Source organism: Ascaphus truei, chromosome 6, assembly GCF_040206685.1.
Source record: "Ascaphus truei isolate aAscTru1 chromosome 6, aAscTru1.hap1, whole genome shotgun sequence".
In the NCBI taxonomy this organism is placed as follows: Eukaryota; Metazoa; Chordata; class Amphibia; order Anura; family Ascaphidae; genus Ascaphus; species Ascaphus truei.
Window position 1 is genome coordinate 45,883,168 of NC_134488.1, and position 15,644 is coordinate 45,898,811.

At 50.7% G+C, this 15,644-nt stretch overlaps 1 protein-coding gene across 1 annotated transcript in view; it reads left to right on the forward strand.

Annotated features, from left to right (window-relative positions):
- Nucleotides 1-2,701: 2,701 nt before the first annotated feature.
- LOC142496968 (NXPE family member 1-like) overlaps nucleotides 2,702-15,644 on the forward strand; it is a 39,992-nt gene continuing 27,049 nt past the window's right edge. The window contains exon 1 of the mRNA XM_075604112.1: nucleotides 2,702-3,407. The gene's annotated coding sequence lies outside the window, so the exon portion shown is untranslated. The remainder of the gene's footprint in view (nucleotides 3,408-15,644) is intronic.

Below are 15,644 nucleotides of genomic sequence, written 5' to 3' on the forward strand. Positions count from 1 at the left end.
TCAGGGCATATTTCATATAATTCACTAGAATTTGAATGCATTTAGTATAGGGACCTGCTAGTGAGGATAACCTTGACGTTGGTTAGCGAGCTTGTCATGATTTGATCAAAAGATTCAACCAAAAGTCTCCTTTGTCATACAGACTTAGGTATAAAATGTATATTTTTCACCGAATATTGTTAGCCCAATGGGAGAAGCGCAGGGGTTCCCTTTCTGTTTTTCACATTAGTGTTTGTGACCCTGACATACAGTTGGATAAGAAGAAAAAAAAGACACAATATCTTGGTGAACAAAAAGGGTAACAGTACAATTGCGCAGCTAAAATGAATTCATATATGTGATAAAATAGTGATTAAATAATACCACTAAACACCCAAATGAGTGATAATGAGTAACTGTGTTACCAATCAAAATGAGACGTCTGCTGCTGTACAGAGGGTAGCCCAAGACCCTGGGTAACTAGACAAAAAACAACAAAGAACAGCGCACAACGCTCATCGTGAAATATATAAGTACAATTTTATAGTAAAAAAAGGTTCAAGGTTCTGCGTACATAAAACAGATAGGAAATAGGCACAGAATGAATACTGGTGTCTGTTACCACTCCAGACAGCTGGAACACGCAGGAACAGCAGGTTTGCGTTCACTTCAGGGAGCTGGAACATGCAGGGACAGCAGGTAAGGATATCTTGGGTCCACTTCCGCAGTCTGCACATATATAGTATGCACTGTACTTGTTAGACACAAAGCACACTCAGAGAGTCCAGTAGTTTAGACCACAAGTACTGGGTACAGTTGCTCCACCGGGACAGGAGTCTGCAGGGATCAGCTCTCAACCACGTGGGACAGCGTCTGAGGGAAAACTGAAGAAGTGGCCGTTTAGTGCTACGAAACGCTTTGGAATATACCACGCTCTACATCTGTTTGATTTCATTGTCCATTTGGCAATATTTGGTGGTTTAGCAGCCTTTCAGAGAGACTTTTTTCCGATCACACACGCATGTGGTGATGTCATCTTCACCCGACGCCGGCCAGCACGACACTGCGACGCTGCAGGTCTGACGTCAGACGCTGTCCCACGAGGTTGAGAGCTGATCCCTGAAGACTCCTGTCCCGGTGGAGCTCCAACTTGTACCCAGTACTCGTGGTCTAAACTACTGGACTCTCCGAGTGCGCTTTGTGTCTAACAAGTACAGTGCATACTATATATGTGCAAACTGCGGAAATGGACCCAAGATATCCTTTCCTGCTGTCCCTGCATGTTCCAGCTCCCTGAAGTGGACGCAAACCTGCTGTTCCTGCGTGTTCCAGCTGTCTGGAGTGGTAACAGACACCAGTATTCATTCTGTGCCTATTTCCTATCTGTTTTATGTACGCAGAACCTTGAACCTTTTTTTACTATAAAATTGTACTTATATATTTCACGATGAGCGTTGTGCGCTGTTCTTTGTTTTGTTTTCACAATATATTGGTACTTGGTATTTTTTTTACATTTTACTTGCTCCCCACTCCCAAACCAGAATAGTAACATTCTAAGGTGACATTCAGTGCGTCTGTTCATTTTTTAGTCATGTTTAAGGAACTTGTACCACGCCTGTCATACAGAATTTGTGTCTTTGCTCAAATTGAAAATACAGCCAAGAGGGCATCAGCGGCACTTGTGGGGATGACCCGGGAACCCCCAGACACCAGCGGGGACCACCCGAAGACCCCAGACACCCATGGGTCCCCCCCGACGGGCCTGTAACTCAGGAAGTAGGGGGTCTCCGAGGCTGAAATCAACTTTGATCAACTCAGGAGACCCCATGCTACATTACTGTAATGTTAGAATTTTAATAAAACCCCCGCAATTGCTAGTGAGAGGCGTGCAGTTAGTGACTGATTCAGCCTATCTCTTATTGCACCTCTATTACAGAGAGGCAGACCTCGGCAGGACTCACACAGCAGGGACCCTGCTGTGTTAATCCGATGGGCCATTATAGTCTGCCCAGACAAAGCAGTGGGGATCAAGGGCATAACTCGAAATTCCATTTCGCGATTTGTTCGAATAACGGCCTCTGCATCTGTATGAAGAGGAGGTTAAACTGAAAAACGGAAAGTAAATCCCTGCGCTTCTGCCTAATGCGATAACAGTATATCTTAATATATAAAATCGAATGGTTAGTGCTATCTGCGGTGAATCTGATTGGTCCTCAGCCTCTGGCCAATCAGATTGGTGGGTCTGACGTCACCCAACTGCCACTCTCTTCCCCCTCGGCCACACAAACACACACACACACACGTCGTCCCCCCCATCACGCTCACCTCCCTCACTCCCCGGCGCTCCAACTCCTCTCCCTCCCTCCAACTCACCTCCCTCCCCGGCGGCGCTCCACTCACATCACCTCCCTCCAATTCACATCACCTCCCTCCCCGGCGGCGCTCCACTCACATCACCTCCACGGCGGCGCTCCACTCACATCACCTCCCTCCCTCCAACTCACATCACCTCCCTCCCTCCAACTCACATTACCTCCCTCCCCGGCGGCGCTCCACTCACATCACCTCCCCGGCGGCGCTCCACTCACATCACCTCCCTCCAACTCACATCACCTCCCTCCCCGGCGGCGCTCCACTCACATCCCCTCCCGGTGGCGCTCCACTCACATCACCTCCCTCCAACTCACATCACCTCCCTCCCCGGCGGCGCTCCACTCACATCACCTCCCCGGCGGCGCTCCACTCACATCACCTCCCTCCCTCCAACTCACATCACCTCCCTCCCCGGCGGCACTCCACTCACATCACCTCCCCGGCGGCGCTCCACTCACATCACCTCCCCGGCTGTGCTCCACTCACATCACCTCCCTCCAACTCACATCACCTCCCTCCCTGGTGGCGCTCCACTCACATCACCTCCCCGGCGGTGCTCCACTCACATCACCTCCCTCCCCGGCAGCACTCCACTCACATCACCTCCCCGGCGACCCTCCACTCACATCACTTCCCCGCCGGCGCTCCACTCACATCACCTCCCTCCCTCCAACTCACATCACTTCCCTCCCCACCGGTGCTCCACTCACATCACCTCCCTGGCGGCGCTCCACTCACATCACCTCCCTCCAACTCACATCACCTCCCTCCCCGGCGGCGCTCCACTCACATCACCTCCCCGTCGGCGCTCCACTCACATCACCTCCCTCCAACTCACATCACCTCCCTCCCCGGTGGCGCTCCACTCACATCACCTCCCTCCCTCCAACTCACATCACCTCCCCGGCGGCGCTCCACTCACATCACCTCCCCGGCGGGGGGACAGGCTGTAGCTGCCACGTGGCGCCGAGCGCCCAAGAAGGCGGCGCCCGGAAGGACCCCCTTCCTCCCTCGCGGCGCCAAGTGCCTAAGATTGCGCGCGCCCGGAAGTAGAGGTAAGGTGTGTGTGTGTGTCCCTTGTGCCCGATCATGGTGGCTGCCTCCCTGCCACTGGGCGCCGCCACTGGTCCCTTCACCTCACAGACCTCAGGGGCGCCACAGCCACACCACCCTCTCCCGCCTCCTTACCTCCTGATACACACCTCGCCACGCCCTTAACATACCGGAGGGGGAGCAGAGCAGTGGCGGCCGCAGCGGGGCTGACTGTCGTCACTTCACACACCCCCGTGCCTCCCACCCCCCCGTGCCTCCCACCCCCCCGTGCCTCCCTCCCCCCCCCATGCCTCCCACCCCCTGTGCCTCCCACACCCCCCCCATGCCTCCCACACACACCCCTGTGCCTCCCACACACCCCCCGTGCCTCCCACACACCCCCCTGTGCCTCCCACACCCCTCCGTGCCTCCCACACATCCCCCGTGCCTCCCACACCCCCTCCCTCCCCCGTCGCATTACATATTGGGGATGAAGGGGGGGGAATGCCGGCCCGCCTGCTATCATCAGGCTGCCACCTCTGCTATGAGGGGAGGGGGAAATGTCACCCAGTCACTCACCCACCCACTCACTCACTCCTCACGCACCCACTCACTCCTCACCCACCCACTCACTCCTCACCCACCCACCCAGTCACCCACACACCCAGTCACTAATGCACTCACCCACCCAGTCACTAACTCACTCAACCACCCACCCAGTCACTAACTCACCCAGTCACTCACTACTCACCCACCCATTCACTAACTCACTCACCCACACAGTCACTAACTCACCCACTAACTAACTCACTCAACCACCCACCCAGTCACTAACTCACCCAACCACTAACTCACCCACTAACTCACCCATCCACCCAGTCACTAACACCCACCCACCCAGTCACTAACCCACACACCCACCCAGTCACTAACTCACCCAGTCAATCTCACCACCCACCAAGTCACTAACTAACCACCCACCAAGTCATTAACCCACCCACCCAGTCACTAACTCACCCACTCAGTCACTCACCCACCCACCCAGTCACTAACTCAGCCACCCACCCAGTCACTAACACACCCACCCAGTCACTAACACACACACACCCAGTCACTAACTCACCCACCCACCCAGTCAAACTCACCCACCCAGTCACTAACTCACCCACCAAGTCACTAACTCACCCACCCAGTCACTAACTCACCCACACAGTCACTAACTCACCCACACAGTCACTAATTCACCCACCCACCCAGTCACCCACTCACCCAGTCACTAACTCACCCACCCAGTCACTAACTCACCCACCCAGTCACTAACTCACCCACCCAGTCACTAACTCACCCACCTAGTCACTAACTCACCCACCCAGTCACTAACTCACCCAGTCACTCACCCACCCACCAGTCACTCACCCCCCCACCCAGTCACTAACTCACTCACCCAGTCACTAACTCACTAACTCACCCACTCAGTCACTCACCCACCTACCCAGTCACTAACTCAGCCACCCACCCAGTCACTAACACCCACCCAGTCACTAACACACACACACCCAGTCACTAACTCACCCACCCACCAAGTCAAACTCACCCACCCAGTCACTAACTCACCCACCCAGTCACTAACTCACCCACACAGTCACTAACTCACCCACACAGTCACTAATTCACCCACCCACCCAGTCACCCACCCACCCAGTCACTAACTCACCCACCCAGTCACTAACTCACCCACCCAGTCACTAACTCACCCACCCAGTCACTAACTCACCCACCTAGTCACTAACTCACCCACCCAGTCACTAACTCACCCACCCAGTCACCCACCCACCAGTCACTCACCCCCCCCCCCCACCCAAGTCACTAACTCACTCACCCACCCAAGTCACTAACTCAAAGTCACTAACTCACCCACTCACGCAAGTCACTAACTCACCCACTCACCCAGTCACTAACTCACCCACCCACTAACTCACTCACCCACCCAGTCACTAACTCACACAGTCACTCACTACTCACCCACCCAGTCACTAACTCACTCACCCACCCAGTCACTAACTCACCCACCCAGTCACTAACTCACTCAACTACCCACCCAGTCACTAACTCACCCACCAACCCAGTCACTAACTCACCCACCCACCCACCCAGTCACTAACTCACCCACCCACCCAATCACTAACTCACCCACCCAGTCACTAACTCACCCACCCACCCAGTCACTAACAACACCCACCCAGTCACTAACTCACCACCCACCCAGTCACTAACTCACCCAACCAAGTCACTAACTCAAAGTCACTAACTCACCCACCCACGCAAGTCACTAACTCACCCACCCACCCAGTCACTAACTCACCCACCCACTAACTCACTCACCCACCCAGTCACTAACTCACACAGTCAATCACTACTCACCCACCCAGTCACTAACTCACTCACCCACCCAGTCACTAACTCACCCACCCAGTCACTAACTCACTCAACTACCCACCCAGTCACTAACTCACCCACCCACCCACTAACACCCACCCACCCAGTCACTAACTCACCCACCCGCCCAGTCACTAACTCACCCACCCAGTCACTAACTCACCCACCCACCCACCCAGTCACTAACAACACCCACCCAGTCCCTAACTCACCACCCACTCAGTCACTAACTCACCCACCCAGTCAATAACTCACCCACCCACCCACTAACTCACCCACCCACCCACTAACTCAACCACCCAGTCACTAACTCAACCACACAGTCACTAACCCACCCAGTCACTAACTCAACCACCCAGTCACTAACTCACTCACCCAGTCACCCACCCACCCAGTCACTAACTCACCCACCCACCCTGTCACTAACTCACCCAGCCAGTCACTAACTCACACACCCAGTCACTAACTCACTCACTAACTCACCCACCCTGTCACTAACTCACCCACCCTGTCACTAACTCACCACCCAGTCACTAAATCATCCACCCAGTCACTAACTCACCCACCCAGTCACTAACTCACTCAAGTCACCCACCCACCCAGTCACTAACTCACCCACCCACCTAGTCACTAACTCACTCACCCACCCACCCAGTCACTAACTCACCCACCCAGTCACTAACTCACCCATCCACCCAGTCACTAACTCACCTACCCAGTCACTAACTCACCCACCCACCCAGTCACTAACTCAAGTCACTAACTCACCCACTCACTAACTCACTCACCCACCCAGTCACTAACCCACCCAGTCACTAACTCACTCACCCACTAACTCAACACAGTCACTAACTCACCCACCCAGTCACTAACTCACCCACCCAATCACTAACTCACTCACCCACCCAGTCACTAACTCCCTCACCCAGTCACCCACCCACCCAGTCACTAACTCACCCACCCAGTCACTAACTCACCCACTAACTCACTCACTCACTCACCCACTATCTCACTCACCCACCCAGTCACTAACTCACCCACCCACTAACTCACCCACCCACTAACTCACTCACCCACCCAGTCACTAACTCACCCACTCACTAACTCACCCACCCACTCACTAAATCACCCACCCACCCACTCACTAGCTGAGAGACCCCACTCACTAACTCACTTACCTGCCCTCACTAACTCACCCGCCCGCTCACTCGCTCGCCCGCTAACTCACCCGCTCACTCACTAGCTGACTAACTCACCCGCCCAGTCACTAACTCACCCAGTCACTATCTCACCCATCCAGTCAATAACTCACCCACCCACAGAGAGAGGGTAATGGGGAGCAGAGATAGGGGGTGAGTGGACAGAGAGGGGGAGCGGGACCATTCAATCCCGGGCAACGCCGGGTATATCAGCTAGTGGGAAATAAATATATATACATGATGTGCAAATCTATGAGATAAAGGAGACTTTTAGTTACATTCTTTGATCAAATAATGCCCAAGCCTGCCACCAAACGCCAAGGTAAGTCTCATAGGCAGATCCCTACACTGACTGCAACAAGGTAAAGGAGGTTACACTGAACACTGTTATATGGGGAGTGGGTTACACTGAACACTGTTATATGAGGGGGTGGTTAAACTGAACCCTGTTATATGAGGAGGTTAAACTGAACCCTGTTATATGGGGAGTGGGTTAAACTGAACCCTGTTATATGGAGAGGAGGTTACACTGATCCCTGTTATATGGGGAGGAGGTTACACTGAACCCTGTTATATGGGGAGGAGGTTACACTGAACCCTGTTATATGGGGAGGAGGTTACACTGAACCCTGTTATATGGTGAAGAGGTTAAACTGAACACTGTTATATGGGGAGTGGGTTAAACTGAACCCTGTTATATGGGGAGTGGGTTAAACTGAACCCTGTTATATGGAGAGGAGGTTACACTGATCCCTGTTATATGGGGAGGAGGTTACACTGAACCCTGTTATATGGGGAGGAGGTTACACTGAACCCTGTTATATGGTGAAGAGGTTAAACTGAACACTGTTATATGGGGAGTGGGTTACACTGAACCCTGTTATATGGGGAGTGGGTTAAACTGAACCCTGTTATATGGGGAGGTTACGCTGAACCCTATTATATGGGGAGGAGGTTACACTGAACCCTGTTATATGGGGAGGAGGTTACACTGAACCCTGTTATATGGGGAGGAGGTTACACTGAACACTATTATATGGGGAGGAGGTAAAACTGAACCCTGTTATATGAGGGGAGATTACACTGAGGTCTTCCTCACCCTCCGCCACCGGCTGCAGGTAAGCCAATGCTACCCGTCCCGGGTACCCAGCCTGTAAATTGTCCCTTATACCCGGTACCCGGCAAACATCAGGATTCTGTACAACACTAGTGTTGGGCTTGCATCAGACATAACACTTGGAATTTAGACCAAAAAGTTAAAAATACATTTAAAAAAAGTCTTGTCTGACCACAAAACCTTTTTCCACATGTCTGTAGTGATATCAGGAAACCTGACCTGTTGGGGGGTCTTGAGGGCTGGAGTTGAGAACCCCTGATATATACCATATGTGCATGTTTCCATAATAAGCTGTACAGGGAATACTCTAGATGTCCCTTTCTGGATACACACTGCACTGTATATCGTCCTCCCATTAAGCACGCTTTGCATACAGCACCTCCCTGGGGAGTACAGGTGAATACGCTGAACTTACAGGTACAGCACAAGAACTGCATTACGAAGAGGGAGCAGCAGGTAAGGGAAAGGGGGAGAGAGGCAATTAAAGTTAGAAATAAAAAACGTACAGGGGAGTTTCACGATTTTATAGAGCAGAAATATATTCTAAAATTATTTGTACAATATTTATGATCTAAAGTGAGAAAACCTTTTTCAATCAAATAAAGCTTGCCATTTTTAACAAGAAGAAGTTTGTATATATGCAGAAAGTAGTGATATTTTAACCTCTGATATTAACTGTGAACGTTCACATATTAATGGTTTATTTTGTATCTGTAAATATTAATATTCATTATATGACTATACTCTATGGCTGAGGAAAATATAATGTTACCCAGATTGACTGCTTTGAAATACACTCCAGTCGCAAATGCAAACGTACCTTAGAGGATTTCATCACGATATTCTCTCAGCTGCGAAACCAGAGCAAGTAATTAAAGCTTATTTACCAAGGAATATGACCACAGTTAAAAGTAAATCAGGGGCATTTGTTTCCCTGGTTTTGCAGATGGGAGACTTAAATACTGGAGTATTTTGAAATAATTAATACTGTACCTTGTCCAAAGTCACAAGAATAGTGGACACAGGGATTTGGATCAAATGAATCCACTTGAAGGTCAGTGGGGGCGATTCACTAAGCTGTGAGCTTTTACGCCCGAATGGGACATTTGTAATCCCACGATAAAAAATGAAGCCAGAAGCTGACAGGGGGAGAGTACAGGGACATCTGTACTGGGCCTGGCAGGGGAAGCCAGAAGCTTATTACATGTCATTTATTACATTTAACAATAATGGTTAACATATTCAATATATTATTTCTGTATCATCAATCACCAAAATCACCATTCCCAGGGTCAATAAAATGACTGGATTGCCCTTTCAATCAATCCTTCATTCTGTGTAACTCTGGAGATCCAAAGTAGCGGGCCATTGTTGCTTAGATTTTTTTGGGGGGGTCAATTTCTGGTGAAACTGCTTCCAAGATTGCCTAACAATTATCACTAACCACAAATTGGCACATAAATGTGTTACTGTTAGGGACGTGATAGATCATGGCATTAGAATCATCTGATTTGCATTGTGTAACCAAGGTTTACGAATAGGTAGGTAAAATCTTCTATAAATATCAGGTTATAACGATTATGGCATCCTACACAACTGATATTCATTGGTTCAAAAAACACATGGAGGATATTGTTTCATTCGTTCATTTTATTCACAGCAATCATTATTTGAAGTCAGGTGCCTTCATTACATACCTACTTCAACAAAGCCAATGTCATAGCTAGTTTGTGGTAGAGATGGCAGATTTGGAGATGGAGGGACTGTTTCAACTGCATATGAGGTGAATCCTTGCTTTGTTGGAGAGAGAGGGGAGTTGAGACAGGGGAGATTGGGCAGACAAGGGACACGGGGATACAGGGGAGAAAGGGGGTAGGTGAGAACGGGGGCGAGAAGGGAGACAGGGGGAGTGGGGAGACTGGAGGGAGGGGGAGACAAAAGAGACAGGGGAGAGACATGCAGACATGGCAGAGAAGGTGCAAATAGTTGGCAGGGAGATGGTGCCCCGCCAACGATTGTACCGTGACAGTACTATTTTAAAGGGGCTGAGTGAGGGTGAAATCATCATCCACTTTCGCTTGAACTCAGCAGCTCTCTGTAAGGTTCCGCTCCTGGGTTTGGCTGGAACTCATCTTTACCTCAAGCCCTCCCTATACCTGCAATCAGGTATCACCTGCTTCTTGCTGCCTCCTGTGCAGCTCTGGCCTGATTGGCTTCCTATGCTATTTAGCTGCTGCCTTTCCTCCAGGAAGTTGCTGAGCATAAACCAAGTTCTCATTGGATGTAAGTGTTTGCCACTAACAACTCCGTCTTAGCCTTAAGTTTCGTTGTTCCTGTTGCCTGTCTGCATATTCCTCGTGCAGAGACCTGCATCAATGTTCCTGAAGCCTGTCTGCATTTCTCCCTTGCAGAGGCCTTCATTATGGGCCGCTCTCGTTCTTCACGCAGAGGCCATTCCTACGAGACAGCTTCTACGCTGAAATGCTATGCACCTGTCTTCCTGTTGCTGAACCCCATCTTGGATATTGTTAACCCTGCCCTCTCCAGCCCTGACCCCGGCTTGTGTACGGATTACCCTGCCGTCTCCAACCCTGACCGGCTATGTCTGACCACGGAATCCGCACTCCGGACCTGACTCTATAGCCTAAGGTCGGTGTATTCACTTCCCCACCTCAGTCCAGTGTTTCAGTCCCAGTTTGTGGTGAGCATGATCGTTACAGTATGCTCAGCCTCACAAACATGGACCCTGCTGAGGTGGGTTTAGGTCTGACCTTTTCTGAAAGACTGTCTCTGGCTGAAAACCAGTACCTGTTTGAAAGCCTGCCGATGTCTGAAAACTAGTACCTATTAGAAGGCTTGACCCAGTTTGAAAGACAGTACAGTGTAGGGTTCCTAACTACAGTCCAGCGCCTTAAAGAGTTAAAACAGACCCTGACATCCATGGCTCCTCCTGCTGGTTCCCCCTGACCTCTGAAAACATGTTTGAAGAGCTGGCCCAGGCTATAAGAATTCTCCATAAGCCTGCCCTATCTACGGATCTGTTCATAAAAGAGCGGGACCCCCTTCTCGCCAGCTACGCAATTGCGCTCGTCCTCGCCTGCCAACTGCACCTCTACTCCTTCTGGTGTCAACCCCTCCAACCTCATACCCATCCCCTGCCACCCTCCCTCCTCTCTCCCTTTCTCCTGTGCCCTTTGGAATGCTCGCTCCCTCTCTAACAAGTTCCTCTCTGTGCATGACTTCTCTCTCACTCCTTGCTTCTCTTTGCAATAACTGAGACCTGGCTCACTCAGTCTGACTCTGCTCTGGAAGCTGCCCTCTCCTACGGTGACCTTTCCTTCTCCCACACTCCGCGCACTGATGGCAGGGGTGGAGGCGTGGGGCTCCTGCTCTCCTCTGTCGTTACCGAACCCTTCCTATTCCTCCCTCTCTTGCTTTTCCATCCTTTGAGGCTCACACTGTCCAGATTTTCTCTCCTCTCCCTGTTCATGTGGCGGTCATCTATCGCCCACCTACCTCTACTCATCCCCCTTCTGCCTTTCTCTCTCACTTTGAATCCTGGCTCTCTTTCTTCGTCTCCTCAGACTCCCCTGTTCTTCTCCTTGGGGACTTCAATTGCCACATTGATGACCCCTCTCTCCCTTGGGCTTCCCGCTTTCTTTCTCTAACCTCTTCTTTTGGCCTTCAACAGTGGACTGCAGCCAGCACCCACAAGGATGGCCACTACTTAGACCTGGTTTTCACTAAGAACTTCTCTCTCTCCGATTTCTCCATTTCCCCTTTTCCTCTCTCTGACCATCATCTCATCTCATTCTCTCTATCTCGCTTCTCCCCTTCTCCACCTCCATCTACACCCCGGTTCTGCAGAAACCTGCGCTCTATTCACTTACCTGACTTTGAGTCCACTTTACGCTCCTCCCTCTCCTCTCTCAGCTCTGCTACAGACCCCGACAACCTGGTCAGGAACTACAACTCTGTCTTGTCCTCCTCTCTTGATCTACATGCCCCACTTTCTCTCTGCCGCACTCGCCCTTCTAACCCTAGACCCTGGCTAAATTCCCACACACGCATGCTGCGTTCCTCCACTCGTTTCTCTGAACGCCTCTGGAGGAAGTCTCACACTCTCGCAGACTTCCTTCACTACAAATTTATGCTATCCTGTTTCAACTCTGCCCTCTCGCAAGCTAAACAAGCCTACTTTTCTGCACTAATCAACATGCACAAGTCTAACCCACGCCGACTGTTCTCTGTCTTTGATACTCTACTCAAACCACCCTCAGCTGCCTCTCCTTCCTCTATCTCCGCTCAGGACTTTGCTGACTATTTTAAGGAAAAGGTGGAATCCATACGTCAGAACATCCCCTCTGTTTCTTCTTCCCATCCTACACCTCTTCCTAACTCTCCTCCTGCCATCCTTGACTCTTTTTCCACTGTCTCAGAGGAGGATGTGTCGCTATTGATCGCCACTTCTCCCTCTACCACTTGCCCTCTTGACCCCATTCTCTCCCATCTCCTAAAACCTCTTGCTCCTACTACTGCACCGACACACTTTATTCGAGCAAATACCCAGTATGTACCTGGCAGATACCTGGAATGCGCCGCTCCTCACCTCTGACAAGCCCCGTTGCGTTTGCCTTCCCAGCCTGGGTTCATGCCTGGCTGACGGGCGGCTGATCTGTTAAATGATAATGATTAGGATTTAATAGGCTGCAATGCTTCGCGTGTCTACCAGATGGCATAAATTCATGAATTGTAATGCAGTATATATATATACTGTGCAGTATTGCAGCCAGCGGGAATAAAATGCTTCAATCCCTGCCTGGAAAATAACCCAATGCACTTGGGCAGAAAACAGTCACAAACCTCAATACACCCGGGTATACCCGAATTCGTGGGACTAGCCGAGCTCGAATAAAGTGTGTCGCCAGTGTATAATCCCTACGCTCACACAAATTTTTAACTCCTCCCTCTGCTCTGGAACCTTTCCATCCTCCTTCAAACATGCAACAGTCATACCATTACTCAAAAACAGCAAGCTTGACCCTACCTGTCTTTCTAACTATCGACCTGTCTCCCTCCTGCCTTTTGCCTCTAAACTCCTTGAACGTCTTGCATTCTCTCGCTTGCTCCATTTTCTCAACACCTATTCTCTCCTAGACCCTCTACAATCTGGCTTCCGCACTGCTCACTCCACGGAAACAGCCCTCACTAAAATAACTGATGATCTCCATGCTGCCAAAGACAGAGGTCATTACACTCTGCTCATATTACTCGACCTCTCTGCAGCATTTGACACCGTGGACCACCCTCTTCTCCTTCACATTCTCCATACTCTTGGTATTCGGAACAAAGCTCTATCCTGGATCTCATCCTACCTCTCCCATTGTACTTTCAGTGTCTCTTCTGCTAACACCTCCTCCTCTATTGATCTCTCTGTGGGGGTACCCCAGGGCTCTGTCCTGGGACCTCTTCTCTTTTCTCTGTACACACTCTCTCTAGGTGACCTAATAACATCTTTTGGGTTTAAATATCACCTCTATGCTGACGACACACAAATATACTTTTCAACACCTGACCTTACACCTGCTATACAAACCAAAGTTTCTGAATGTCTCTCTGCTATATCATCCTGGATGGCCCTGTCGCCTTAAACTCAACATGGCTAAAACAGAGCTCTTCATACTACCTCCCAAACATGGCCCTACTACCTCCTTCCACATTACTGTTGGAACTACGATCATCCACCCAGTAGCCCAAGCACGCTGCCTAGGGGTCACACTCGACTCCTCTCTCACATTCGCCCCTCACATTCAAAACATTTCTAAAACTTGTCGCTTTTTCCTCCGCAATATAACAAAGATACGCCCTTTCCTCTGTTGCTCGACTGCTAAAACTCTGACTCAGGCCCTCATTCTCTCCCGTCTTGATTACTGTAACCTCCTGCTGTCCGGCCTTCCTGCCTCTCACCTGTCTCCCCTACAATCTATCCTAAATGCTGCTGCCAGAAAATCTCTACTCTTTCCTAGATCTGTCTCAGCATCTCCCCTCCTGAAATCCCTCTCCTGGCTTCCAATCAAATCCCGCATCTCACACTCCATTCTCCTCCTCACTTTTAAAGCTTTACACTCTTCTGCCCCTCCTTACATCTCAGCCCTAATTTCTCGCTATGCACCATCCCGACTCTTGCGTTCTGCTCAAGGATGTCTTCTTTCTACCCCCTTTTTATCTAAAGCCCTCTCCCGCCTTAAACCTTTTTCACTGACTGCCCCACACCTCTGGAATGCCCTTCCCCTCAGTACCCGACTAGCACCCTCTCTATCCACCTTTAAGACCCACCTTAAGACACACTTGCTTAAAGAACTTAAAGAAGCATATGAATAGCACTGTGGATATTCTGAACACATGATACATAAAGCTTGGCCCCCTGCAGACGCACTTACCAGAACTCCCTCCTCCTGTCTCTGTACGTTCTCCCTACCTACCAATTAGATTGTAAGCTCCTCGGGGCATGGACTCCTCTTCCTTAATGTTATGTTTGTCTAAAGCACTTATTCCCATGATCTGTTATTTATATTATCTGTTATTTATTCGATTACCACATGTATTACTACTGTGAAGCGCTATGTACATTAATGGCGCTATATAAATAAAGACATACAATACAATACAATTGCAAGGCAGTCCCCTTGCACTTCTAGTCCTGTTACTAAACCCTTGGGGGTACCCCCCTCTCCTGGGAACTCCCAAAAGATTTTTAATCTCTAAAGCCCAAGGATGAACTTTCTATGTCTCTAGTTTCTAAGGCCTCGGTCCCGCTGAGCTCGTTGGCGCGGGCGGCTATGTCGCGAGTTCCCCACCAGCAGGGGAATCCTCGCGAGCCGGTCCCGGTCCCCCCTGGTGGCACAGCTGACTACACGCTGTGGCGCGTCAGCAGCTAGGAGACACAAGAGAATGGTGTTTCCTAGCGTTGACGCACCACGTGGTGTGGCTGTGAGCCAATGGGGAGGGGAGGCTTCGGGAGGAGGAGAGGCTTCGGGAAGCGAGGAGGAGTGTGGAATGAAAGCAGGTGAGTGAATGTCTGTGTGTGTGTCTGAGTGCGTGCGTGCCTGTCTGTGTGTGTGTATGTGTGTGTATGAGTGCGTGAGTGCCTGCCTGCCTGTGTGTGTGTATGTGTGTATGTATGAGTGCCTGCCTGCGTGTGTGTGTGTGTGTGTGTGTGTGTGTGTGTGTGTGTGTGTGTGTGTGTGTGTGTGTGTGTGTGTGTGTGTGTGTGTGTGTGTGTGTGTGTGTGTGTGTATGTATGAGTGCCTGCGTGTGTGTGTGTTTAAACTTTACCTTCAGCAGCTCCAGCTCCAGCCCGAGTCCGTGGAGGGAGGGAGGGAGGGGGGGGAGGAGAGTAGCGGGTCCCTCCTGCAGCCCGTGGAGGGAGGGAGGGGGGGGGAGAGTAGCGGGTCCCTCCTGCAGCCCGTGGAGGGAGGGAGGGGGGGGGAGAGTAGTGGGTCCCTCCT